General features: G+C 49.5%; 1 protein-coding gene across 1 annotated transcript in view; it reads right to left on the bottom strand.

Moving 5' to 3' along the window:
* Window positions 1–26,371, bottom strand: part of IGSF3 (immunoglobulin superfamily member 3) — a 100,719-nt gene that overhangs the window by 45,957 nt on the left and 28,391 nt on the right.

Below are 26,371 nucleotides of genomic sequence, written 5' to 3' on the forward strand. Positions count from 1 at the left end.
CTGCAATTTTTTAAAAGCCTTATTTCATTCAACCTAGTGCACTTAGGCAGGCAGGCAGGCAATACAAACAGCTGAACAGGGAGAGTTGTGTAGTATCGTTTCAAAACAATCAAAGCGCATCTTAGGCCATATTCCCCCTGGACTGTAATAATGTTTGTGGTGCTTTATAGTCAAGTGAGTCGCCCTTCTCAAAAATAAATTTTCAAGAAGAATTCTCCTCTACTTCAACTATACAAGTAAGACCAGAGGCAACACCGGAGATAAGAGTGCAAGAGCTGCTTTCAGAGATTAGTGCTCCCGCTTCAAGAGCTCAGCAGAGATCACACAGGAGGTCAAGGCATGCACGTGAGAGCTGTTTTTTCTTCATTTATGCAATAATGAAGGTTTTGAGACCTTGCAAGCGCCTTTCTCCCATCTGCCCTCGGGGACCTGACCTATCCCCTAGAGCAAAGCCCAGGACCAGAGCTTCCAACAACCCCTTCTGGCTAGTCACTCCTTAAGCTCAGCAGCAATGATTTATTTTTGCTCCTGGGGCAAGATGATATGGACCAAGACGCACTTCGGAGATGATTTTTGCGAGCAGCAGTTTTTAGACTAAGGACACTCAAGGCTCCCAAACTGAGAATCTGAGTGTATCCCCTCCAAAACCCACCTCCCTGCTGAACACAGAAGAATGGAGCATTTCAGCCCTCACAAGCAAAGCTCTGAAGGAAGCACAGAATTAGGCTTTATTCTCTATTACAGCCCAAATTTCTGTTCAGCCCAGGTCTGGGTCTTAAGTTCCCATGGGAAGACAAAGTGAAAATGCTGGCATCCTGACGCACAGATAGGGAAGGAGAGACCAGAATCGCATCTTCTTCGCATGCAGATTACTGAGAGACATCGGGTGGCTAATAAGTAGATGAGAAAAAGTTTTGAAATCTAAGAACAAAAAAATCCCCCCTACAAACTAAGACAGTGGAAACCTTTTCTTTCTTTATCAGTTCTGTTTAAAGCACAGAAATTGTTCATAACATATTATACAAACATACATCTTCACCAGACAACAACCATCTACTGAGCCACGAAGTCAGCAGGAGCTGGAAGGATTTCTGGGAGCTGGAATGAAGGATGTTGGTTCTTTTGGGTATTTCCAAGCTACCTTCCTCCAACAAGGTTTTGGCAGCTCAGAACCATTATTCTGAAGCTGGCACTCTCGTCATGAATGAAAGGCACAGTCTGGCTCTTGCAGGATGGAGTCCAAGTTCTCCAACCATGAGGACCACCTGCTCTCCTCCCGCACTAGAGACTGTGGAAAACAGAATTAAGACGAGTAATGCAAATTCAGCCAAAAAGTTGACAGAATTCTGCCATCTGGTCAAGGTATCAGAGATAAAACCAGGTAACATCCACTTCTGCAAATCTATTTTCCTGATGAGTTTTTTTCTACTGTACTTCTGCAATTTTGACTCTTAGGCACGTGGCTATGGTCATCTCTCCTCTTTAAGCTCTTCATGCTCCAAACTTCTAGTTCAGGTGGTGGTGATTTGGGGGACAGAGGATAAGAAGAGGGGAGGTGAAATGCTGTGCTTGGAACGGCTTTTGAGACTGTGCAAAAAGGTGTTCTCTTGCTCCAGTGTAGCAATCAGCTAGTCTGGAAAAGCTAGTCTGGCACGCACAACCAGTTGACTTTCTGCATGAGAGTGCTTGGCATCTTTATATTGAAATCTTTTAATAAATGTATTTATTTTTATATTCATCGATCTCGGCATTTCAGAGCACACAGTGCCCTTCCTTTCTCCCATTCCACTTTCTCTCAGACTTCTGTGAACCTCTCTGGTTATCACCCCAATGACAGATGGCCACCATCAAGTTGCTCCCCCTGCAAAAGGGCCCTGTCTGCAAGGCTTGAGCGGCATCCCCACACACAGCTACAGAAGGGGACATCACTTTTCCCTACAAATCGTCCTATATTTGAAGGAGATCAGGAAGATGACAGGGCACGTCGAGGCAGTGGGAAGAGCTGTGAACAAGGATCAGCTGATGGAAATAATGACAGTTCTCCGTCATGAACTTCTGCACTGCCTTGGCAAGGTGCATGAAGAAACCCTTTTGTTCACCACCTCTAAGGCAGCAGCTTCTAAACCAGACAGACAGGCAGAAAGGATTCACTTAACAGTTAGTTCCTGCCATACAAATTGTATTCCAAATGTTTTTGCAATGGTCCTCGGACCCTTCTTATATGGAGGGGGTGCAACGACTATCCAGGAGAAGGTTTGCTCTTCCCCAGCAGTGAGTGCTCCACACAACCGCAATGAACTGACAGCAGTTAGCCACAGAGAAACCACCAGGTGGTCTTCCACGACACACGCTAAATGCTGAATGGCAGCATCATTTCAGAAAGAGATGGACACCTTCTCCAGCTTTACAGCCACTGGTTGCTTGTCCTGCTCACCAAGTGACCCCACAAAGCAAGCAACCCCATAGGAAGATGGCTCGCTCAGAGCCAGCAGCACAGATGCACACCACTGATGGTTACAGTCAGAAGGGAAGGGTCTGAATCTTGCAAAATACAGGTAGGTCTTCTAGGGCACAGTGCTCCAAGTTTTCCAGGATACCCCAAATCCTTTGCAGGAGCCAGTGGGCATTTAAAAATAAGCGTTCAGGAAACAAATCTCATATTAAAATAAGAGGACGCTTTCAGTGTACCTATCATTAACCCAAAGTCACACACTGTATCAAAGTAGTGCATTAAAAAACCCACTCAAAAGAGCAGAGAAAAGAAGTCACAAAATAAACTAGTAAATAGGAAGTTTCCATGATGTCTCCAGTGCAGGATCAATACCACCGACTCCAGCAGAATCCAGGATTTTATTTATAGCCTTCTTCTCGTGAAGACCACTTCCAGCCTTCTACTGGTGAAGCCTCTGAGTGAGAGCCAAGCACAGCTGGCACACTGCTGTCCCCATGGCCTCCAGACAGCTCCAGTTTTCCCAGTTTCACCATTGCATCCGAGTGCAAAAGGCTCTGCAAGCTGCCAGCTTCCCAGCTGCCGTTCACTTCCCTGTAGGTAAATGGCAAAATGACCAGCACGAAGCATTTCACTTCTGCTGCTGCTTCTCGGGAATGCCCTCGGCGGAGGTAGGCTCTGGAGTTTAACTGGCTGAGACACCAAGAGAGGCATGCCCAGGAACAGCAGCAGATACTCTGTTGGCTGCTGTCTGCTCAGCTGATGGAGGAAAGCACAGTGTAATGTAAATATCACCAACTCACATCAGCCTGAAAAGACTCCTGAGGAGGAGGAGGGAGAGGGAAGCTCTTTTCAGCAGTTACAAGAAGAGGGGATCTCTAAATGTCCTGGACTCCTATGAAAGAAAAATAAGGGAGCAAGACCCAAAGATAACACTTTGAAGACTGCTGAAAGACAGAAGTCTTCAGGATGGGCTCCTCAGCACCAAAGTATCTTTGGCCAGTATCTTCTTGCATCTCTACCTTTTGTATCAGCCTCTGGCTGGCAGGCATTCTCAGGTTAACCTCCTCCTACAGATACTTAGGCTTCCAGAGGAGACAACAACAGGAAAGATTTTCCTGTAGTGCTTCAGCCACCTGCCTTTCACATCCAGAAGTGCCACCAGCTCTGCCTGATCTGCACCTCAGGCTGACGCTGCTCAGGGCCTGTTTCACCTTCCCCTTGCACAAAGATAACGGCTTGTCTCACAAGCACCTGTAAAGTTTGAAAGGCCAAGATCTCTCATGCAGATGAGCTATGGTATGCAAATAAAGAACATATTGGGATCCTGGCAAGATACTTATTCTTGCATCACCCTCACTCTGTACCATCTGTGGGGGGAATAAACTTCTCACAACTATCTGATCCAAGTGGCTTTTTTACAAGCAAGTAGAACTGGAAATCAAGGCAGGTCGATCTGCAGAATTACAACCAATTAGTCGATGTGAGCGATCATTGCATTACCAAAAGCAGAGCACGCCAACGGCAAATGGTCAGAGCAGATTAATTATTTAACTCAGGGCAGGTGCACGGACCCACAACCCACTTAATAGCTTTTCTCCTGCCACACGAAAGGAGCCTGTGTGGGAGCCTGGCTGATCCTCTCTTAGTACCACCATGGGGACTGGGAGTCTGCTGTAACACAGTCCCTGTGCACACCTTAGTACCCAGGCGATGAGGCTTGCTGTTCAAGCTGCACGCTCTGCAGAAGCATTACCCTTCTGCCTTAGCTGAAAGAAGAGCAGGATACGGTGTGTGTCCCCACCGACAAAATGAGAGTATGCAATTACAGCGCGGGTGTGCACGCCTGTCTCTCACCTAACTTTAGCAAGTGGCTATTGCTTTGAGAGTGGCTAAAGCTCTCAAACAAATACTGAGAGACGGATAGCAGTCTCAGAATAAGTTTCACAGGTTTCATGAAATAGCTGGAGAAGTAAAGGAGATACCCACCACATATTAATATTTCTCTGTGGGGAACAATGCAATGCTTGGTCAACCCTTAGACACCAAAGAAGTCACCTGGAAGACAACCATGGGGATACCCCAATCAAGGAAAAGCAATGATTGCACTTTATTAGATACCTAGGAATTCAACCATGAAGCAAAACCCACAGGAAACCAAGCTTCACTAGTTCCTCTGCTCACATTTATTCTTCTTTCTTTTATAAAAGAAATCTTCTCCAAACTCAGCACTGGTATCAGCACGCTATCCTGTCTAAAACAGGGGACCCACTCATTCACTCAAACAAAAAACCCACCAAAGGTAGACTCAGGAGCCTTGTTTTGTGGCATAGCTAGGACATGTCCTCCCTCCTTGCCTATCAGTGTTTTGTTCCCTGCAACCTAGACATACAAAGCGGAACAGTTTTAAAGGCTATCGTATTTCAGATCACAGCTAAATTCCTGTAAACACGACCTTCAAAAAGGAAGAAGAAAAGAGCTTTAGCCTGTTCCTTTTTCTGTTACATTAAAATGGCAAGAAAGATTTTTTTTCCCCCTTAATTATTCTGTTTTTTTTTTCCAAAACCCTTGCTTGAGCACATTAGGTATTCAAGTCTCCTGTGCCCTGGCAGACTCAAGGGTGACTGAAGAACTAGTGGAATCACGACAGCACAGAAGGGAGAGTGGGGAAATCAATAAGGGAAGGGAACTTCAGTCGGACTCTTACAGCTCCCAAGTCCTGACTTGTTCCTACTAACAGGCACATTTGGGAGAAAACTTCCTTGGGAAAGACTCACTACCTGCGGCCTGTTGGCAGAGATGGGAGAAGACTCTCTGCTCACACCTGAGGCTCCAAACAGCTCTTCTAGGCAGGTTCTTCCAAATGCCACCACTCTATAGCAAAATGACTTATACAGCAACACCGCACACTACTCCCCCAAAATAAATAAGTGATTTAAAAAAGAAAAAACAAACACCCTTGTTTAAGAAAAATGTTCATTCTTCTAGCCATCACTGAAAAAAAAAAAACCCAACGTAAAAGAGATAGAAAGGTATTTCCTCTTAAAATTCATTGCAAGTTTATTTGAGTACTCTATCACCCTCAGACATTCTGGATCTATTAAGGACTGGTTTATGCCAGAAAAATCCATGCAAAGTGATTTCAGTTAAACTAATCCAGCCTCTTATACTTGCCTGTTAAAATAGTTTTGCAGCAGACTTTAATCCATGCAGTTTAGTTTGATAATTTAAGGAATTTAAGGTGTCCACATACTGTGGGGCTAATAAGATTGTAGAAAAACACACAGGTCAAATGCAAAACTCGTTACCTCACACGTTGCAAGTGAAAAGCCAATTCCTTTCATACCACCAATGCAAATTCAACCCCCAAGAGTGCCCAAAAACAATATGAGAAAAATGTGAAGATTAAATTCCTAGGATGCTGACAAATGCTCCTCCTTTACCCATAGAGCTGCTGAGGTGCACACCACCAACGTTGAGAACATTGAGGGCATGGCCTTCCATCAGCTTCAGTTAAGTCTGACACAGGAGCTCTTTCCCATGGCCCGCGCAACGTTTGCACCCTGGAAACGCAGGCTGAGAGTGGGGAAGAGGCAGCCACGTCCCCAACCAATGTACCATGTTCACCCTGAGCACAGCAGTGGAGCTGGGGGGTATGGATGTGCAGCCTAACAGGGGCTAACAGCGATGACTGGCTTGCTGAGTTTCACCTCCACCAGTCTCCTACTTTCTTTTTTTATTTTAAGCTATGGTCAATTAGGTCCTTGTGATTCAACCTTTTTCCTGGAAGGGAAAGAGTTGTATATCTGCTTTCCACCTCTAGAATTCATGGCAACTGCTGTGGTCTTGCCTTGGGTGTTGACTAATACACTGTTTAGATAGGTTTTGAGACAGGATTTTCCACTAAACTACGCAGCACCGGCTCCCTCCTGAAAATGTTATCTCTGCAGAGGGACTGACACACGCAGCCCCATCCATGCATGCATGCACGCACAGTGTGGATGGCAGCAAGACTGTCCCTGGTGGGAGTCAGGCACACCATAAAGAAACTCCTCCACTGGGAGAGGAGGAACGACAAGATCAGTGAACTCAGTCTCTCCCCATTTTGCTGTGCACAGCTACTCACGGAGTTCGTCAGTGCTGAAGATGCCAGGTAGGCTTGGAGCAACCACACTCTTCTACCTGCCTGCCTATGGGTTAGACCCGACCACCCACAAGTGCAAGCAGTATCACACCTTCCCAGGGCAGTCCGATATCTTCATCTATCAGAGCCACGTCCCACCAAGCCAAGAAACTCCCCACAGTGCCAAGGACCTAACTAGGGACCAAAAGAGGTGACCATCTTACAAATCCTCCCAGTAGCCCAACAGGAGGTTGGCTCCTCCTTAGCAAGCAGGGCACCACGTCCCTTCTTTCCCAAAACCCCCAACCACCTCCACGGGGACACAGCAAAACAGACCAAACCACGACAAATAGCCCCCCGCAGCCCAAGACTTTTGGGTGGAGAACAGCAGCATTTTCCCAAGGTAACAGCAAAGCCCCTTTCCTTCGCTGCCTGGCGGGGAGCGCCTTGTTGGCTGTGCAACCCTAGGCAAGCACTGAACCGCTGCCTCTCCAGTCTCCCCGCATCTGGAGCGAAAGCCAGCGGTGCCCTGGGAGAGGCTGTGCTTGTTGTCAGCAGCAGCAGCTCCTGGCATATAGTCTCCCACGAAGGAAAGGCTGGATCGTAACCCACAGCCGGGGAGATCCACAAAAGGAGGACACCGTCAGCTTTACATGCTCAGGAAGCTTCACCTCACTGAAAAAATAATTGCAAGGTTTGGGCTTTGTTTTTTTTTTTACAAAGCCCCCAGTACCCGCCACATTATTAGAGGAAATTATGGACCATCTCTGCTGACATGCTCAACAGCATACACCTGCAAAAACTTCTCATTTTCCTTTTGAATATTTCCCTCCTTCCTGTCTTCCACTTTTTTTTTTATTATTTTCATTGTTTCTTTGCACGCACCTCATTTATCTTCCGACTCAGCCATTTAAATTTTAGTAAGAGGCTTCACTGTCTATCCCTTTTTTCTTCAAAGGCCCTGCTTTATTCTTCTGCTTCTTCTCAGTCCCCCCAGCCTAATTGTTGTCATTATTTTTAACCTTCAGTAGTTTCCTTTGCTTTCTTCTCTGTTCTAATCTCTCCCTGCTCCCGTTTTCCCCCTCTGTACTAAGTGCCTTTCATCCCTCACCTCCCTCTCGCCCCCAGCCAAGCATCCAAACACATGTGGAGCAAGCGTAACCAAGCATAAATATGAAAGGGATCATCCAATTTCAGCAAAACACTTGCCCCTACCTATTCAAATATTTGACTTGTAATGATTAAGTCCAAGAAGATCATAAATTTTTTTTTTTACAGAGCTCTGTAGGTCTTTAATAAACCTCAGCTTCCACCTCAATGGCAGCCAGAACTGCAGTTGCTGAGCTGTTTCCTATGCATTACAGCAGATTTGCTCCAAGGTAAGTGAGAGGGATGCCTGAGCAGAGAGCTTGAATTATAAGCAAGGAGATTTCATTCCCCAGTTGCTGGTTTATTGAAATTCAATGCCTCCCTCTCACCTGCCGCTTTGTTATGCTAACCTCTTCTGGCTAGCCTAAAATTTCCAGTCAAGCAGCCGTATTCCCATCAAACCTGGGGAACTGTGCCCTGCAGCAAGACCTGCCAGAGAAGGCACTGGCATAGCCTCTTGCAGGGCACGTCTCTGTCCCATCACCGAGCTGAGGGGTCACTCTTCCTAAAGGGGGGTAGATATGGGGGTGTCACTAAAGGCTGGCCTCAGTGCCAGGGGACACTAGGCGATGGTCACACTGCACACCAGCTGATGAGAAGGGCCACGGGGGGACTCGTCTGGCCTTAGGGGGCACCCACTGGGGTTTTGAATCCCTTGCACAGAGCACTGGCCAGGGTCTTGCATTTTTATTGAACGCAACCTCGCTATCCTCCAGACAGTACGAATGACCGTTTCACCCCTGAGGGCAGGGAGGAGGAGAGGAAGCCGTCTCCTGCTGGCAAGGTACAGCTCCCACCAGATTTGCACCTTCCAAAAAAGCGCACAGGCTTGCGAGCCACACCTGACAGCCCGCAGAGCGGCTGAGCTGGAGAAGTTCAGGGCAGAGCAGCCAGCTGGTGCCCAGGACACCAGCTCCCCCTGCCCAACTCCCCAGAGCCCCATGTCACACGCTGATGTCCAAGAAGAAAGATTAAACCCGCACGCAGCTCACAGTGCCCCAGGATAAGCACGTGCAGGAGCCACCAGCCTCTTTCGCTGCTCCTCTCGGCCAAAAACGCAGAGGCACAAGGAGGGCAAAGCATGGCCCACGCCAGCCTGGCACACGGTGCAAGGAGGGCACGGCGAGGATGCAGACAAGGAAACCACGCTTGGAGTACAACAGAGCCCTTGCTGGAGAGTCTTACTGCACTTTGCAAGCATTTCATTAAAAGTAAGCCCTCCTGAAGGGAAGAAAATAGCATTTTCCTTTTCCAAAATGGGAAAACATGCAAAAACTGAATCATACATGCCCCTAGGTGAGGCAGTAAGACAGAGCCCATCCTATAAATGCCCATCAAGGAGTATAATGGTTTTGACATAGTACTGCCACAGCATCGGCAAAAATACTGTGCTTGCAAAGAGTGGAATGGGACTGGAGTATGAAGTCGTCTCCTAACTCTCCGTGCCATCTCCCCATTTCTAGACAAAAAGCTGCTGCAAATGGTAGTGAAGACTTCATTTCTCACCAACCTGGGTGCACAAACCCGGCTGAAAAAGAAAACAGAACACATCTATTTTTGTTTTATCAATATTTTGATTTAATTCCCATTCATCTACGTTTTAAACTGGCTGTTTACACCTGCCCTCAGCCACGGAGATGCCCTCAGTAATCTGGAAAGCCTTGGGTGAAGATTTGCTAGAGCAAGCCTACCACACTCTTCCAGATGCTGCTGCCCTGCACCAGCGCTGGAAGGGGCCCCCGCCTGCCCGATGCACACCCATGCACCACCCACAAGCACGTCAGGCTCCGCAGGGAAGAAGGGGCTCACGTTTAGTGTCCGCAGGAAAAGCAGGTCTCGCCAGTACAACCAGCCCCGCAGCAGCTGGCTGTAAGCTCCGCAGAGGGAGAGTTTTTGAAAACACCCCAAATTCCCCAGCATCTCCCTGGCTGCTTTCCCACAGGGCAGACCTCAAACTAGTCTCTCGCCAGGAGGAAATAAATAGATGAAATAAAATACACCCGTGTGTGGGCTCATGCAATTTTAATCAAACTAATGTCTGCAAAAAGGGGGGGTAGGGGGCGGGGGCAGGGAGGGATTATGGTGCCACTTGTTCAAAGCGTTCCCATTTATTCCACATCTCCAATCCCTTTTGAGCTCCCAACAGCAGCGAGGAGTACGAGTCGTACAAAGCGAGCGTGTGGCGCACGCTGAGCTGTCTCTTTGTTTTAGTCACCGTCTGCTGCTAATGTCAGTGAGAGAGCACTCCAGGGATCAACACCTCAGTGCTGTGCCAGCTAATTACATACCGACAAAAGCACCTGGAGGAGGGAAATGAAAAAGAGAGGAAACAGCATCCTAAAAAACAATGGATAACTTACCAGGGGCCAGGAGCTAGGAAGACCAGACCTGCTTCCCACGGGGCTGGGGGAAAAGGGTAACGCGTGGGGAGGACAGAGAGCACCCTGAGCTCCACCAGGAATAGTCTTGCCCCACAGCAGCACGGGTACTGGAAGAGGGGAAGGGGACAGCCTAACAGCCCTGCCCAGGCAGCAATGCAATGGGGTGGCAGAGGAATGCTGAAAAGGCAATTGCGGGCATCTCCAGGGGTCCCAGCAGAAGGAGACGGCAGCAACATGGAGAACCGGCCTGAAAAGTTTTGAGGACTGTTTCCTGCAGAAGCACTGGGCAAAGAGCTGGAGCTGCAGGAGGGGGAGAGAAGCTGGTTGCTGCTGGGGGTATAGTGATGTTCGTGCCAGCCATGTCAACACCTGGTGTGTTTCAGAGGTGGAAGAGAGGAGCTCATGGCAGGAGCAGAAGGGGAGCTCTGTCCCTCATCTGACCACGCAGACCTGCGAGCCCTCATCCCTGTCTCTCAGCTGGCCTGCTGCTAAGCCGGCAATACCGATGCTCACCAGCGTCACAGGGAACACGAAACGCTTAATAACCATTTGGGAAGTGGTCCATTCACTACAATACCTCCCTCAGAGATACCTGAGAGCCACCCACCGCGGGGAGAGGCAGAGGCAACGGAGCTGCTCAGGAGCGGGTTCCTGCGGGGGCTCAGGTACTAACCCGCCCCTTGCCCCTGGGACCTGGCCACAGCTCCCAGACAGGGATTTTAAAGCCAGCAAAATGAGAATTTCAAACATGCATCCGGCAAACCCATGTGCATTCCCCACAGCGGCAAATAATCAGGTGCCAAGAAGAAGATTAACCCTGTGGGACTGAAGGAAACAAAGGCGTAAGAGCCAGTCTGTTTAAGAAGCTGCTGCTGCTGCTTCTCCCAGATAAACACAAATCTGACCAGCAGGAACGAGGGCAGCGCCTGCGTGAGAAATACTGATTGCTAGGAAATATCAGCCTCTGATTTTATGCAAATCCACAACAAGCAGCACAAAGATCCTTGCAATAGCTATTACGACAGAGGTGGTGAGCCAGGTAGGCTCCTACCCAGGTTGTACCATAGGATGCATTGCTTTAGAGTTTACTTTAGCTGATGGTGAGCAGGCCACAGGGCCCCATGCACCAGCCCCTGCTCCGCCAGCTGCCAGACCTACAGCAGGCAGCACGCAGCACCCTCAGGCACCGACTGCCATGCCCTGACATACGGGCAACAGCTCCTCACTTGGGGTCAAAGCGACACAGGCTACTGACAGAGCAGCAGGGCTATGGGGATGTCCTTCACAGGTTGCAGAGCCTGATTATTTTGGGGAGGGACACACACCAGCCAAGCTGGAGGGGTCACTGTGCCTGCAGATGTGGAGGAGCTGTGTCCTGTCCAGCGTTTGCTTGTTCAGGGGACCACCTGTTCAAAGCTGAGATGGGGCATCACCCAGCGCAGACCGGGAGGCTGCTCCTCATTTGCAGGCAGATGCAGCCAGTGCCTCTTTTGGGATGAGGCTCTTCCTGCACGCTGCTGGCAGGCTAACAACTGCAAGAGACTTTCACGTGCTCCCTACTCAACAGCTAGATGTGTCTCATGACAGGCTTCAAGTGACACATCCCTAACGCTCATGCTGCTGCAGCAGGAACACGGTTCCCAGTCAAGCAGCCTCCAGCAATACCACCTTGCGCTGTGATCTCGTCAGGTTTCATAAGCTTAATCAGGCTCTGCTCTGGCTGGTGTACAGGGGTTTCACCAGCAGGCTGGCTGTCCTGCTGCTCCAGACAGCGTCCCTGAATGCTCAACAGCAGCACTGCATCCTGGCAGTCAACAGTAGGATCTGCATTTTGGTCTTGACAACTTCAACCAGCAGATAATAATATGGGACAGGACGGGCAGCCCTTTGGGCGTCAGCTCAGTAGACCAGTAATAGGACTGGGACTGTGGTGGCTGGCTCAAACCCATTACACTTCAGCAGCGATGGAAAGCACCTTCTAGCCTTTTGGGGAGAGGTCCAAGGAGCAGAGGGTTCTGGGGTGGCTCCTGGGGCACACGTCATCTAAAACATCTTATTAGTGCAAACTGTCCAGTTACTGAGCTTGACTTAGCCCTACCAGAGCATCCTGTGGCCTGAACATACCACAGGAGATGACAAGTCCATCTTCCTGTACCCATGGTCTGCGACAGGGCTGCCTGCAGAAACTCATCCCACTGCTGCCACGGGGCAACTCAGCACCCATGCAGCACCCTGAGCCGGCGCTGCCCTTATCTACAGCAACAGGCTCTGGCTAAGCCTGACCCCATGGACACGATCAAAAGCCACTGCACTGCCACCCAGCCCAGCATGCCTCTGGTGTCCCGGTTCTTCCTCTCTTCCCTCTAGCCACATCAGGCCCTCAGGAGGAGATTCTTGAAACAGATGAAATCTGAGGAGCCCGGTGTCTCCGAGGACTGGCACGCAGCATGCGCTGCTCTGGCCACAGACACAAGGGAGCTGAAATGATCTGAGAGTGCTGGGCGCCAGCATCTCATTCCCCACTGCTCGCCAGCCCCTGTGACTCACAGTCACTTCAAAAGGAGCTCCTCAAAGCGCCATCACTGCTTCTGACTTTCCAGTCACAAGGGACTGAGAGGAAAAAAGGGTAGGAGGTGGCAGTGCAAAGGTAATTACTGCATCCCGACAGCCCTGATGGAAGACAGCACTGAAAACCGCATTGCCTGCTCTGGAGTCAAGAGCCTGAAACAGCATCTAGGGCACTCGAAGGACACATGGAAGGGGGGGGAAGAGCCCCCACAAGGCCCCTCCAGAAGGAGGCCAGCTGGAGAGGCCGGGACCCATGTCTCTGGCAGCTTTGGGGCCTCCTCCCATTGCAGGAGGGAGCAAGGACGCTCCTTCGACCCCAGCCACAGTCCCTCACCAGTCATCCCCACGTGCAGCTATCCCTGCTCCAGCACCTCCAGGATGCCACCCTCCCACGTACCCTGCTGCTCTTCACGACACAAAAACTCCTGTCCAAGGTCTTCCACCTGCCACTTCCACACTCCCTCCTCCTCTTGCCTTCCCAGTGCTGCTGTTCCTGTTTTCCTTCCTGCTCCCTTTTCAGCCCTCTTTCTTTTTTTCCCCACTTTCTGCTTGTTTTTAACTCCCTCACCTCCAGTCTCCCTCAGCCCACTCACTCTCTGCCTTGCACGCCTCCATTCACTTGCCTTCACACTGCCCGCTCCAGCACTGGGATGACCACAACCTTCCCTTTCCCCAGCAAGGGCAGGAGCCCCTTGATTCCCCCCAGCCACACTGCCGCCAAAGGGCTCCATCTTTGCCTCAGCTTACCCTGCACCCCAGGACCCGGCTTGGAGGCAGGAGCCCCTCATGCAAAGGGATGCTTACCCCGCAGGGACACCTGCGCCAGCCACTGTGTCCTCTGGATATGCTTATACTCTCATGTGGCTTCAGCTGCTGCACAGCTTGAGTGGGGCTTTTTGGGTGATGGGCAGTGCTCCTAACTTTACTCGTTAGATAAGCTCTGCAGTGCCACTCCACAGGTGTGGCCTGAGCAGCATCCCTTGATAGTGACACACTGGCCCAGGATATCGCTGCAGAAGGGAAGAGGCTGGAAGCATCCCTCTGGCCGTAGCGTGTCTCTGTGCTGTCCCAGAGCAGCTGCCCCTCTCAGGGTGGCCCTTCTGACCAACACCCGCAGCCAGGGAGCTCCTCCGAAGCACATAGTCCCTCCAAACGAACAGCTCACACCTCTGGCAACCCCACCTCTCCACCAGCTTTCCCTTCCCTGTAGGTTAGCATTGCTGCGCCAGCGCTCCCACCTTCCAGCCACAGTGCCAGGTGGCCCATCCATTGCGCACGACCATCACCCGCAGTTTTGCAAGGAGTCCTATCTGCGGACAGGTGGCATCACTACACCTGAGAGAGCTCAAAAGGTGACAACAGACTGCCAGAGCGCCTGTGGTCATCTGTGGCATGCTGATGCAATTCTTCAGCAGACAAGGCTCAAGAGCCTAACATTAACCCTCTGATAAATAACCTGCTGCTTTGGGATCTCTTCTCTTTGCTTCCATACAGCAGCACAATGCCATAAAAAAATTGGTCTCTTTAAATCTTCTCACCCTCAGTAAGTTTGGCATTACAAGTTACAGTCGTGAAATGCTTTTGGTAAGGAATGGCTTTATAAAAATCTTGCTCTCTTGAACAGGCAGCTAAAAACGAAGAATGACAGGGTCTGAGAAAGTTAAGTGCTCAGAGCACATCGTGCCTAGGATGGAGGCATCCCTGTCCGGAAAATCCTGCCTGCCGTGACACACTTCCCCAAGGCAGGCATCCCTAGCTGCAACATTTCTTTGCAGAGCCCTAAGTTATCATTTTAACTAGTACGCAGTAAGGAATAAAGCCCTAAAGGGCGCAGTATGTTGAAACACAGTGTCAGGGAACCAGAGCAGGACAGAGCAGGGACACTGAGGAGCATCCAGCCCATTAGTACCAACTCAGCCAATGACAGTCCCTTAAGGCAGAGGCTCATTCAGATTTTAAATGGGGAGCAGAGCAGCCCCACCTCTTGCCTCTGTAGGGCCAGAGGGTAAAATCAGGCTTCTTTCTGCACTCAAAAGAGCCTTTGTTCAGGTTCACCCCTCTGGCTTTGCTCTTCTTTGTAGGCTCTCTAGAAACATCTCTTGTTGATGGCAAGGGCAAGTGAGGCGGCTAATCCCATCCCATTAGCATCCTCTGAAATACTCCAAGGACTACTGACGCTGTCTGGGCACAGGCGGCCAGAAGGCGGCTCTCGCTAAGCCAGCACGACTTCTGGATTTGTGCACACACATCCAGCCCCAGAGCCATCCGCCGCCAATAAAGCCTGCTGGAGGGAGGGAGAGGATAATGAAACAGCCCGCGTGTGGCTCGAAAGGAGACTTTTCTCCTACAGGCACAGCTTTCCCAATGCCAAGGGTCGCCACTGTTCTTCTTTTTGAAGGTGGCATGAAAACCTTAAATTGAGGGGAACACCTTAGTGTAAACCCGACTGAGCGCAATCCCACAAGGGCTGGGGAGGTGCATGGGGCATCCCCAGCCCCCATGCTCCTGGGGGCTGCAGCAGCGCAGCCTCTGGTACCCCCACAGGGCAGATACATGGTTGATAGAAGCCACCCCCTCCTCAAATGATGAGCCAGCGCTGCCTGCAGCACTCTCACGTTTCTTGCAGCTCTCCTTCCCATTACATCTCCTGTTTATAAACAGCTGTTTGGCAGTATTACTAATCAGTGCCGCGTGGAATAATGCTATGCTTCCCTCAACATTACTATTTTATCTTCTTTCCTCCCCACCTCCAGCTGCTGCTTTCCTTCCACCACCCCCAGCCTGGAAAGCAATAATACATTTCTTCATTTTATCCAGGCTCTACTTCTCTGATAACGTAAACAATTTACTTATAACCCATGCAAAAAAAAAAAAAAAAAAAATTAAAAATTAAATACTGTTAAACCCACTTAAAATAAATACTTGCCGAAGGAATATCAGCTGGAGACTGCTCTCTGACTTATAATAATCCCACTGCGCCCAGGGAAATCCTCTTAAACCTATATCAGATAAAGATTGTAAAACTGTTATAGGGCTAAACTGACAGGGCAGCCATAGAATCAAGATGGAAAATTTCTCCTCCCAGCTTCTACCTACCGAGGGGCCGCTCTGTCCCAGTGCAGGTGAGGCTTCCTTCTCAGCACATGAAGCAAAACTCTGCACCACCTGGCAGGAGCTGGAGGGAAGGGGAAAGGCCAGGCCTGCCAGGGCTTTGGGCTGGAGGAGGAGGGGGGATAGGCTGCCTTGGGACCCAAAGCCTACCTCTGGAGCACCTAAGTGTTGCTCTCCCTTTCCTGCCCCCCCAGCAGGCAGCAGAAGCAGGGCAGAGACCCTCTGATACTTTAAACTGGAAGAAATCTCCCCTTCAGGATGCTCAATAGCAACACCTCTAAATCAGCAGATAAGGAGACCAAATCAGAGGGGACCCACTTATGCTTCTGAGCCCTCCCGGGGGTGGGACGGAAGCAGTAGGCTTTCAACTTTTGTGCTATCCTATCTGATAGGACAAAAAGGATCTGATGCACGACTGGTAATGCTGCTAGGGGCTTTTGGGTTTGTTGCTGCTCTGTGGCTTGCCTGAGCGCTGGCCCTCAGTTTTGCTTTATTTTGTTTGCTTTGTAATTCTTACAACAAAAAGACGTGCATCCACACCACAATGAGCACAGAGCTTTGTGGCAGAGAAGCAGACGGGCTCAGCAACGGGCACTGCGCTTCCCCTCTGCTACATGGGGACTTGATCGTTCACCACCGGACCTACGTGTTCTCCAAGACGACCCAAGAAAAGCATCAGCATCAACGGCAGAAACAGCTGCCCCTGCCTCTCAGGGCAGCAGATGGACAGAAATGCAGAGCAACCAAGTCTAAGGGGTTGGAACTAAGGAACAAATAAAGCAATCCTCCAGGGGAAATTAATTTTAAAAAAAAAAAAAAAAAAGGAGCGGGAGGAAGGAGTGAGCGTGGCAAAAACCTCCCCAGGGAGGCAGCAGGAAAAATAGGCAACGTGGAACGTGAAATTTTCACTGGTAATCGAATAACGGGCTGCTCCATTGCAGGATTTCTCAGCACTGCAGCTGGCTGGAGCCACAGGGACTGTATTCCACTTTCAGAGTTCACTGAGCAATTGCTAAGGCAGGGGACGGGTGCCATATGTTACCAGCTGCGCTCACAGTTATCGCTTTCCCCATTTAACACTGAGAGACTGTTTGGAGGCACAGAAGCAGAGAAACCTGCACACTTTGTGCCTCTCCCCCGCCACCCGGTATTCTGGCAAAGCTGCCAGAAATGCCAATGGGCTCTGCCAGCAAGTCTGGCAGCAGATCCCCATGCCAGGGAGTCGCCAGGCTGTACTGGGTGCTCAGCCCCGCTGGTACCCATCACAAGCGGGGAGGCACAGGCGGGAAGAGATGGGTGCCCCTCAGCCGCCCTCCAGCAAGGCGGTTGATACGGCCAGAGACAGCTCCTGGAAAGCTGCCGAGCGCGCAGGAGGTAGAAGGCAGGTACCAGGCTCTGCCCATCCCACATTACAGTCCGCTGGCTCCACCAACTGCTCGCCTGACCCAGCCCGGCTCCTTCTGGCTCTCCTTTTGTGCTCCGTATTTTTTTTTTTCATCTGCCAGAGCTTCTTTCAGTTGGGCATATAGTGAAAAAGTAATCATTTGGGGAAAAAAAGAGGTTGGGGGCTGCCCGGAGCATACTGGGAGGAAATGTTAAATTCGGGATGGGAGGTAGCACCTGACTGTTTCTAACACCAGACGACCTTTTGCTTCCCATGATTAGCAAGCAGAGCCCGACCTGAAAGAGCTCCCTCACATGCTGAATTCACTTTCTTGGAAAGGATGAAGAGCCCAAGAGTTGAACCTAGGGCCCCAAGTAACCCACTTGTGGTAGAGCTGGCCTTCAAATGCACCAGGATCTCTGGCTAAAGATTTTTCTACCCTAGTTAAAAACCTTTGCATCCTTTACCTCCTACTGGCACCCAGACATTAAGGCAATATCCACAAACAGCCTATACCACCTATCAGTCTTCTCAGAAGGACAGGCTGAGAGGCATCCTATAAATCAGTAAGACCAAATAGCTCGTTTTACGAGGAACCGGCAAAGCATATGAGAAGAGTCGGCAGGACAAGCGGCGAAAGGGGCATGTGGGCTGAGCAGAGTGTTGCTTTTGCAGCAACTCCTTGCAGGGCAGCAGAGGACCCCAAGCCTTGCAGTCTCCAGCCTCACTGACACTGAAGAGGCAAAGGGCTCGGCGGAAGAGCAAGTGCCGCAGTCCCATCAACCTGAGAGACACCCGAGTGGAGCCAAGCATGGCTGGAGCCTGCAAGAGAGCAGACTAGAAGGCAAGACTCCGAGCCTTCAGAAAAGAGGCTTTTGCAGGAAAGACTGCTTTAGCTTTCAAAGATCATTTTAACTGACTGGTCTGATTTTACTATTCAGGCTCAGCACTGCACAGAAACCTACCCAAGCAAAACACTGCGGCTCTTTACAGTCTGAAGGCAAGTCAGCATTTGGGCTTCTGCGGCTCCCTTCCTGACAAGTAAGAGACATACAAAGTCTAGAAGCGAGAGGACTCATTTTAAAGACCAGCCTAGATTTGTGAGCTGTGCAATTGCCTGAGGCTGTATTCATTTACATTTTTAGCAATGCATTTTAGAATACATTTTTTCTTACAATGCATAGGTACAAGTGTATCGACATGCATAAAAAAAGGACACTTATTCTTATGGTAAATCTTCTCCACACGCTAGCTAAATTTAAAAAAGTACCTCTACCTCAAAAGGGACAATGTAGGAAAAACACATGGAATACAGTGATGTGCCCCAAATGTGTCTAATGCTAGGTTTTTGAGAAACAGGTAGGTGGACCAGGGAAAAAAAGAAAGAATCAGCTCCACAACTGAGAGCCCTCCCCACAAAGCACGTCATGCCACCAAGTTGCCAGTGGTTTTGGGGGACAGGGCAGGAAGGCGAGGGAGGAAAAAAAAAAAAAAACAGCAGCAAAGAAGGGAGAGAGTGGATACAATGGATTATCCATTTTTTCAGGCCTGGTCTGCCTAAAATTTGTTCCATTTCTTCTGTGCAGATAGAGGTGGAGAAGTGACGCCACGTAATACAACAATAAGAAAGTAAAAATTAGGCAAGCAATTCCAATAGGAAAGAATAGGAGATGGCGTACTGCAACAAAACAGGAGTAATTGGAAGTGTTTAGCAGGAAAATGTAGTAACAGGGGATCAGATAAAGATACACAAAATAATGAGTGAAGCTTGTCTAGCAATGCGAGGACACGTACAGAGATTTGTTATAAGCTTTCAGTTATAACCTGAATGGTATCTACAAAAAAGTGTTTTAGAAAGCACAACGAAGAACTAGCCCATGCAGTTCACTGCCAGATTGTATATGACTAAAGCCAAGATTTTAAAAAAAGGGGGGGGGAGAAAAAAAAGACTGGAAATTTAAACAGGTCTTAGTGCCTTCCTCCTACCAGCCGGAGTTTTAAATCTGGAAGGGGAATGGAGCCTCTGGACGGGCTTCAGGCACACCCATGCCGCAGTGGGCTGTAAGGACGCAGCCCCTCCTGCCAGCTCCAGAGCTGCCGGCCACAGGGTTACCTGCACCAGGCTCCCACGCACCTGCCTGCGGCACCGTGGACCACCGGCCGCCTCAGTCTGGCAGCACCTATTAGCCTCACGGCTTCTGCAAGGGCGAAATTGGGTGAGCTTAAGCAGCTATACTTTCAAGACATCACAAATGACTAAGCAGGACTGGAGACGAATCCTATTCAGCATCATTACCAGGCAGAGCTGAAATATAAGCCTTTGTTTCTAACTCCTGCTTTCTGAGGAGCTCAAAGCACTTCACAATTATTTAGCTTAGACTTTGTGAAAGGCTTGTATGCTATTATCCCTAATTTTACCAGCTGGAAAATGGTGAGGGAGACAGAGCGCGCCGTATCCAGGGACATACGAGTCGGCAGCATGATAGGACCCGATGCCTGCAGCCCCCCACTGCTCCGCAGCATCAGAAACCAGGTACTCTGGTTTGCTGGTGCAATTCCCCAGGTTGTGCCCATAGGAACTGTCAGAGGTAAATATGTTTACCCCTCCTCATTCCTCCCCCGTTAACAGACAAACACTCCCTTTCCACCCATAGCAGGAACAAAAAGAAAAAGCAGAGCAGCATACGTCAAATTTTTTTTCAAGGCTACTACAGAGAGATTTAGGCAGGTAAAGGAAGACAGCAAGAACAAAATACCCTGTGTCTAGCTGCAAAGGACCACCTAGGAGAACGTATTTGATTTTTTTTAATTTTTTTTTTTTTAATGTCAGCTAAAGGGTAATTTGAAAGTGAAGGACATTTTACTCCTCTGGGGAGCTAATTACTGTAACAACCACAGCCCAAACAGGCAAAGATGAATGTAACTCACAAAGCAGGAATTTCAACAACACCGACCCTAGCACTCACTTTGGTTAACTGATGGCTTGGCCAAATAAAGCATACACATGCTTCACAGAGGTAGCAAAGCCGCTGAGATGGCCTCAGAGAGATTAGGACACCTGAGCTTAGAATCTCCAAATTCTACCTTCACACACCAAAGCAGAGCAATAGAGACTAACTCCTGCAACCTTTCTAAAGTAATAAGAAACATATGAAATACAAAAAATATGCTGCAAAAAAGAATTTGGGGATGTACAATAGGTCTTTTCTGTTCTCACCTTGTTGAGATCACCAATGTTATGCCATTATTTAGCACTGACATCACCACTATGTACCATTTTACACCTTTCCTTAAACACCCTCCCTCCAAACTGCTGCCTAACAGCGGTTCCTGCTGCACAGCAGCCAAACGGTTCATCACGAGATAATAGGACAATTCAGGGTGGAAGGGACCCCGGGGGGGTCTGTAGTGCAACTACAGGGTCAAGCAGGGTCAGCTATAAGGTCAGACGAGGCTGCTCAGAGCTTGCTCCTATTGGGTCTTGAAACCCTCCAGAGATGGAGCCTGTGCAACCTCTCGGGGCAGTCTGAACTGCTCTTGTTTCAATTTTTGCCTGTTGTTGCTCATCTGCAAAAAGCCTGGCCTCCCCAGGACACAAGCTGCTTGCTCATGTACAGTGACAAACACTTTCCTCTGTTCCTCAGGAGAAGAAGAAGAAGAAAAAGGCAGCAGAGAAAGAAGAGCCACGAAAGACTTCTATCAAAACCGGTAGATCCTTGTCTGCAAGACTGCCATCTCTCTCTTCAACACCTCCCTCAAGCAAAGCCACCTTCAGCCCAGTTGACGGCTAGAATAAACTAGCAGGCACCAAGGTCCACACACCCCACATGAGCAGAAGTGACTGCTCTCGCCCTGAGTCCCCCCAGGTTCCCAGGAGCAGGCGGCGCTCTCCCAAACATGGCAAACCTGCGACATGACTTTCTCCCTCTGCTCTGTGTGCAGACAGATCACGTATGGCAGCACTTGACGAAGAAGAGGGGAAGCTGCTGGCAACAAGCAGCAGCAGCTGGTACGGGCTAATAAAAGTTCATTTTTTTCTTTTTTGCCTACTGCATGCCCTTTAGCGCTCCACAGAGAGATTCTGGAGATTTTCGTTTGGAAGTTCAACAAGAGACCTGCTTTCTTCTCTTGAGTGCTTGTCTGAGACACATGCAGCTCCTTCCCTTCCAGTGCTAAGTGTCTGGCCTGCATAAATCTTTCTTCTACCTCCCGTGCCCCAAAGCCTCTCAGATACAGCCTACAGCTATCCTTCCCGTCCCAGCCATGGGCTTGCAGCTGGCCACACAGTTACATGCCACAGTTCAAGGGCACAGAGGACCCCTACAAGACACACTCCTAAAGGCATAGTCAAAGTACCTATGGACTGAATTCTGGTCTGCAGAGAGCTGCAAGTGACTTGGGCAGCTCAGCATTTGGAGATGAGACCCCATCAAGCACAGCCGCAGCCAGCACTGACCTCAGGCAGAGAAGGTGGCTGGCTCTTCATCCCACCAATGCCCTTGCCCACCACCACTCCCAAGCCTGGCACGATGCTGAAACTTCACCACAATGGGGCTGCCAGCCAAAAAAACACACCCAGCCCCTGGGAGCTGTCACAGCCAGGCAGGACCCAGGGGAACAGGGCAGAGATCAAGGCACCAGCCTACCCGGGCAGAGTGAGACCAGTGAGAAACAGCAGAGAGCAGAAGTGTGGCAGGGCTGAGAGGGTGGACAGGGGAGCCACTGAATAGCACCTAGCTAGCATGAATCCTGTCTGCCCCCCTTCCACCTAACCCTGGCAGGAAGGAGATGCCGGTGACCGTCCCTGCAGGCACTACCAGCTCCACAGTGGCTCCTGCCCGCCGCCGAGACAGCTGTGTCTGAGTGCTGCTTGTTTCTCAAGTCTGCACCGAAATTGCTCCTTCCCACTCTGCGGTACTGTGGAGGTTGTGGTCTGTCCCCTCATCCAAACCTCTTTCATTTTTTTGCTTGTTTAGGATTGATGCTGTACAGCTGCTTCCCCCAAAATAAAGAGTACAAGAGCTGCCACCTCCTCAAGTGCTTTGAAACCTTTTCTCCTGCTCTGTCACTACCTGTTTAAGGAAAACCTCAAAGCTTGATTTCTTCCTTTAAATCACTTACTCTGAAAAAGAGCTCAACGTTTTTGGGAGCACAGATAAAAAAACACTGAGATAAAAGTCTGAAGCTTCTGAAGAGGTTAGACCTAGGCCTCTTCACTGTTATCTAAGTAAGGGTATAGGCACACAAACAACTCGTTGCAGAGATATAGTGGAGTACAAATTTGCAGACTCACACACTCTGAAGTAACTGCCATGCGCTCACTTCTACCCCACAGCAAAAGACAAGTTTATTTACCCATCAACATAAGATGAGAAGCACTAACCAGCATCTCAGATTGCACAGCACCCCTGCAGCTTCACCTCCTAAATTATTGCACAGAAACCTCCTCTTCTGCTCATATTTCAAGTTATTAAAACACGGGATAATTCCAATGACAATCTGGAAAATACTGCTGTCCTGCCAGTGGTGACGCTATGTTACTGGGATGCTGCTTTCCTTCACCTGCAAATTCTTTGCTGTGCTTAACTTTTTCAAAAAGCAAAGGAGCAGCCCACGTACTTCTCACAGCCAGCAACAAGCAGGCCAGGACCCTGATACAATTGCCAGTCAGGTGTGCATGGTCCCCAGATCCCCCATTTAATCGATCCAGTTTTGTAACTCCCCTCTTCAAGTGTCTTCCCAATTCAACCACAAATCCAAAATTTCTATCAGTTGCTTAGGAGCCCCATGGGGGAAGTTTCCAAAAGCAGCCAAGTCTTCAGCCACTACTGGAAGAATTAATTTCACTCAACACCAGCTGCTTAGCCCAAGTCTAACATTTAGGCTCTCTCTTTAGCCAACTTAGAGAAGGATGCACTTAATTTAAACAAAGATGGCTTGCTCTCCAGATTTGTCCCTCTGTCCTCTGATGGCAGATATTGCCTCAACATCTACCTTACGCAACGTGCCTGGTGCTAGATGAGTGGGAGGCCACTCGTGCGATCTTCTAAAAATCTTTTCCCCCCACCTTGAGTAAAACAGCACGAACTAGCCTCAGCAATTTCGTGTCAGCCTCGGGGAACTGAACTCTGAAGGCAAACAATGGAGTTGCAGACTTTGTACGTGGGCTAATCCTTTCTCATAAATCAATCACAAGGCCACGGTTCCACAACATCCTAAAGAACTGCATCCAATTTTTTTTGCCACCTCCCTCAGCACCTGCAACTCAGTCTGAGATGTCCTAAATTCTTCCTCCTAACACATCTCACAGCCTAGGTATAACTCCTTCTTCCCAGTGATGTAGCTCAGGAGGAGACGAGAAGAGGGGTAGCAAGATACAGAAAGACTTATTTTTGGAGCAACTGAAGGAACTTGAAGGCTGTTGAAAAAGGTTAAGCCTTGATACACATTTCCCCATGGCAGAAGGCCCTTAAACCACATTACTGGCCTCATTCCTAGCTTCAGTGAGGTTAGCACTTGCAATGCATGCCTAAATTCAGGTAAGAGTCCCATGAAGTGCCTGGGGAGCACTTCTTACTCCAAGCCATCAGAGACATCAGGTCCTCAGAGTGGTACTAGATCCTGGCCAAGATCTCGATGAACGAAAAGGAACCTCGAGTGGAGACACCAAAAATGGGAGAGGGACAACCAACCATGCTTGCTGTTCGTGAGGTGGACAGAAGTGTACTTTCAAGCCCAACTGACACATCTTTGAAGCTGACGACTATTTTTTAGCAGCTGCAGAGCCCTGGATACATAGCCCTCAATGCTGCTCAGATGACGGGAGCGAAGACACATCCCAGCTGCTCTGCTGCAAGCTGAGATGTCCTGGTGCAGACAGCAGCCCCATATGCTGTGGCACCAGTGTCCCATCCAGCTCCCCCATCACAGGGCTGTATCACCCAGGTGAAAAGGGGAGACTCTTCCTTCAGCTCTTCCTTCAAACCACAGGACACAACAACTCAAAGCTCCCAGAGCAGCAAGTCTAAAATCAACTCTGCTCCAAACCCATCCATTTCACACAAAACCAGAGAGAACAGAGATGCTAACAAACCTGTCTCCCTCCAGGCTTTGCTGCTGCCAAAAAAGAGCCACTCAATCTAATGAGTCAATTAAAAATTCATAACTGGATGAAAGAAAAAAAATAAAAGTTTGGTTCTGTTTCTGAGAAAATGAGAACAATAACTCTCATTTAGCTCTCGTGTACCTCTTCTTGCATATTGTCTGCAGCAACAAAGCTGGCCTGAAAACCCAGGACCTGTAGCTGAGAGCTAAAATGACAGGGGAAAAAAAAAGGGCATGTGCTCTGCCCAGCCCCACAGAGAGGAGCCCATTTCCCCAGCAGGACTTCAGGGTCCGATGGGGCTGAAGTCAGCACCGGTTCACCTGAATGGGAGCCAGAGGGGAGGCCCTCCATAAGGGCTTGTTGTCTACAGGTCATCGCAGAGGGCACTCTGGGAAACTCAGTTTCTGTCAGAGTTTGATTAAACCACAGAAAACACCTATGCAGACACACACATTCAAAACGCAAGTGACCCTAAGTCACTTCTGAAGTGAATTTTCAGAAATGAATTAAGCTAAACTAAATTACGGCCCCAAATTCTGAGCACAAGCATCCATGAAGGGTTATAACGTGATTTAACTAATCCACTAAAAGTTACTTTAGATCAATTTTCTTGAGCTTCCCGGACACACGTAAGCCCCAAAGCCAATGTCCTCAAAGCACTACTCATGGGTATCTAGAGAGTCCCAAATCTTACGTGCCTTGTACCAGTGCCAAGAGTGGGACAGAGCAAAAGCATCTCACCCAGCAAGCCCCAGGCTGGCCACTGAAGAAGCTGCTGAGCTATGGTTAAAACCAGGAGGGCACTGGCTCCCCAGCCCCGGGGGAGAGCGGCAGAGGAGCTCCCCGCTGCCCAGCCATCGGACACGCTGGCTACGCTCGCCCGCATCCGCCTCCCGTGCTGTGCCCCCCGCCAGCGGCTAATGCAGGTACTCTCACTCGCTCTAACAGCTCTCCCGTACGGACCCCAGCTGACGGCTGGTTTCCACGGGGTGCAGCTCCCTGGCAGAGCAACCCAGCTGCAAACTCCGACTGCCGCAACCCCACCCTGCCCCAGGCACTTTTTTTCACCGGGTGTTGGTTTTCAACGGGCTTCGCTCCCTGAGGTGACTTTACAGCAGCAGCGCTGACTCAGTCTTGTTTAAACTAAAGGGGGAACCGCAAACCTGGACACCTGAAGCAAATCACGGAATTAAAAAAAAAAAAAATAGAAAAGATCACTCAGCCATCCACCTCCCGACTGCTCATGGACATCAGATGGGAAAGCAGGTACCTAAATAAGTGGCTGCTCCCAGGCTGTGGGGCTTCACCTGGGAGAGTGGCTGGGCTGGCACCTCTGAAGGGAAGGAGCCAAGATGCACACAAGCTGGAAGCAAGACGCACAACCCAAAGGAGGGCTATTGTGATTTAAAGTCACACCTCAGCTCCTTTCACAACCGGTTTCCTGTGTCAACATGGCCTGGACCGGCAACACCCTGACTGGCTAGCACGTCTGGATAATGCCAAAGTGGTTTCCAAACCAGAGACATGTAGGCTCATGAATGTCTCCTAAGGAAAGCAAGCCTGCTGTCTGTGGGCTTAAATTTGTAGAGGGGTGTATCTGCTGCGGAGGAGCTCTTTAGGAGGCTCCTTTTAGGAGGAGCTCTTAGCCAAAGAGTTTGATGGAAGCTATTTGACTGATGTTAGCCAAGTTAGAGACTTCAAATCCAATCCCATTTTGAGATACAGAAAGCCAGCTGAAGCTTGAAAAGGTCAAATCAGCTAGTCAGAGAGGTGCTGTGGAAATATTCCAGATTTTAAAGAATCTGTTTTCGATTGTTCTAACACAGACAAAAAAAAAACCCAAGCCAGCTCTCCCACATTCATCTACAGACAGCTCAATTTGATTGGTGTGCTGGTTTCAGGACACATTCAGCACTGCCCTCTGTTAAGAGCCTGAAGATGACTGTCTCTCCTGTTCCCTTTACATGCTGCTTGTTATCACTCCTCTCTTCCAGGTCCGCTATTTCACCACCTTTGGCACACAGGTCTCTCCTCCGTAGCTTGTGCCATCTGGAGCAGCCTCCCTACCCCTCCCTGTCTGCGCAAATCAGTTCCACGTCCC

Source organism: Gymnogyps californianus, chromosome 1 (genome assembly GCF_018139145.2).
Source record: "Gymnogyps californianus isolate 813 chromosome 1, ASM1813914v2, whole genome shotgun sequence".
Lineage (NCBI taxonomy): Eukaryota > Metazoa > Chordata > Aves > Accipitriformes > Cathartidae > Gymnogyps > Gymnogyps californianus.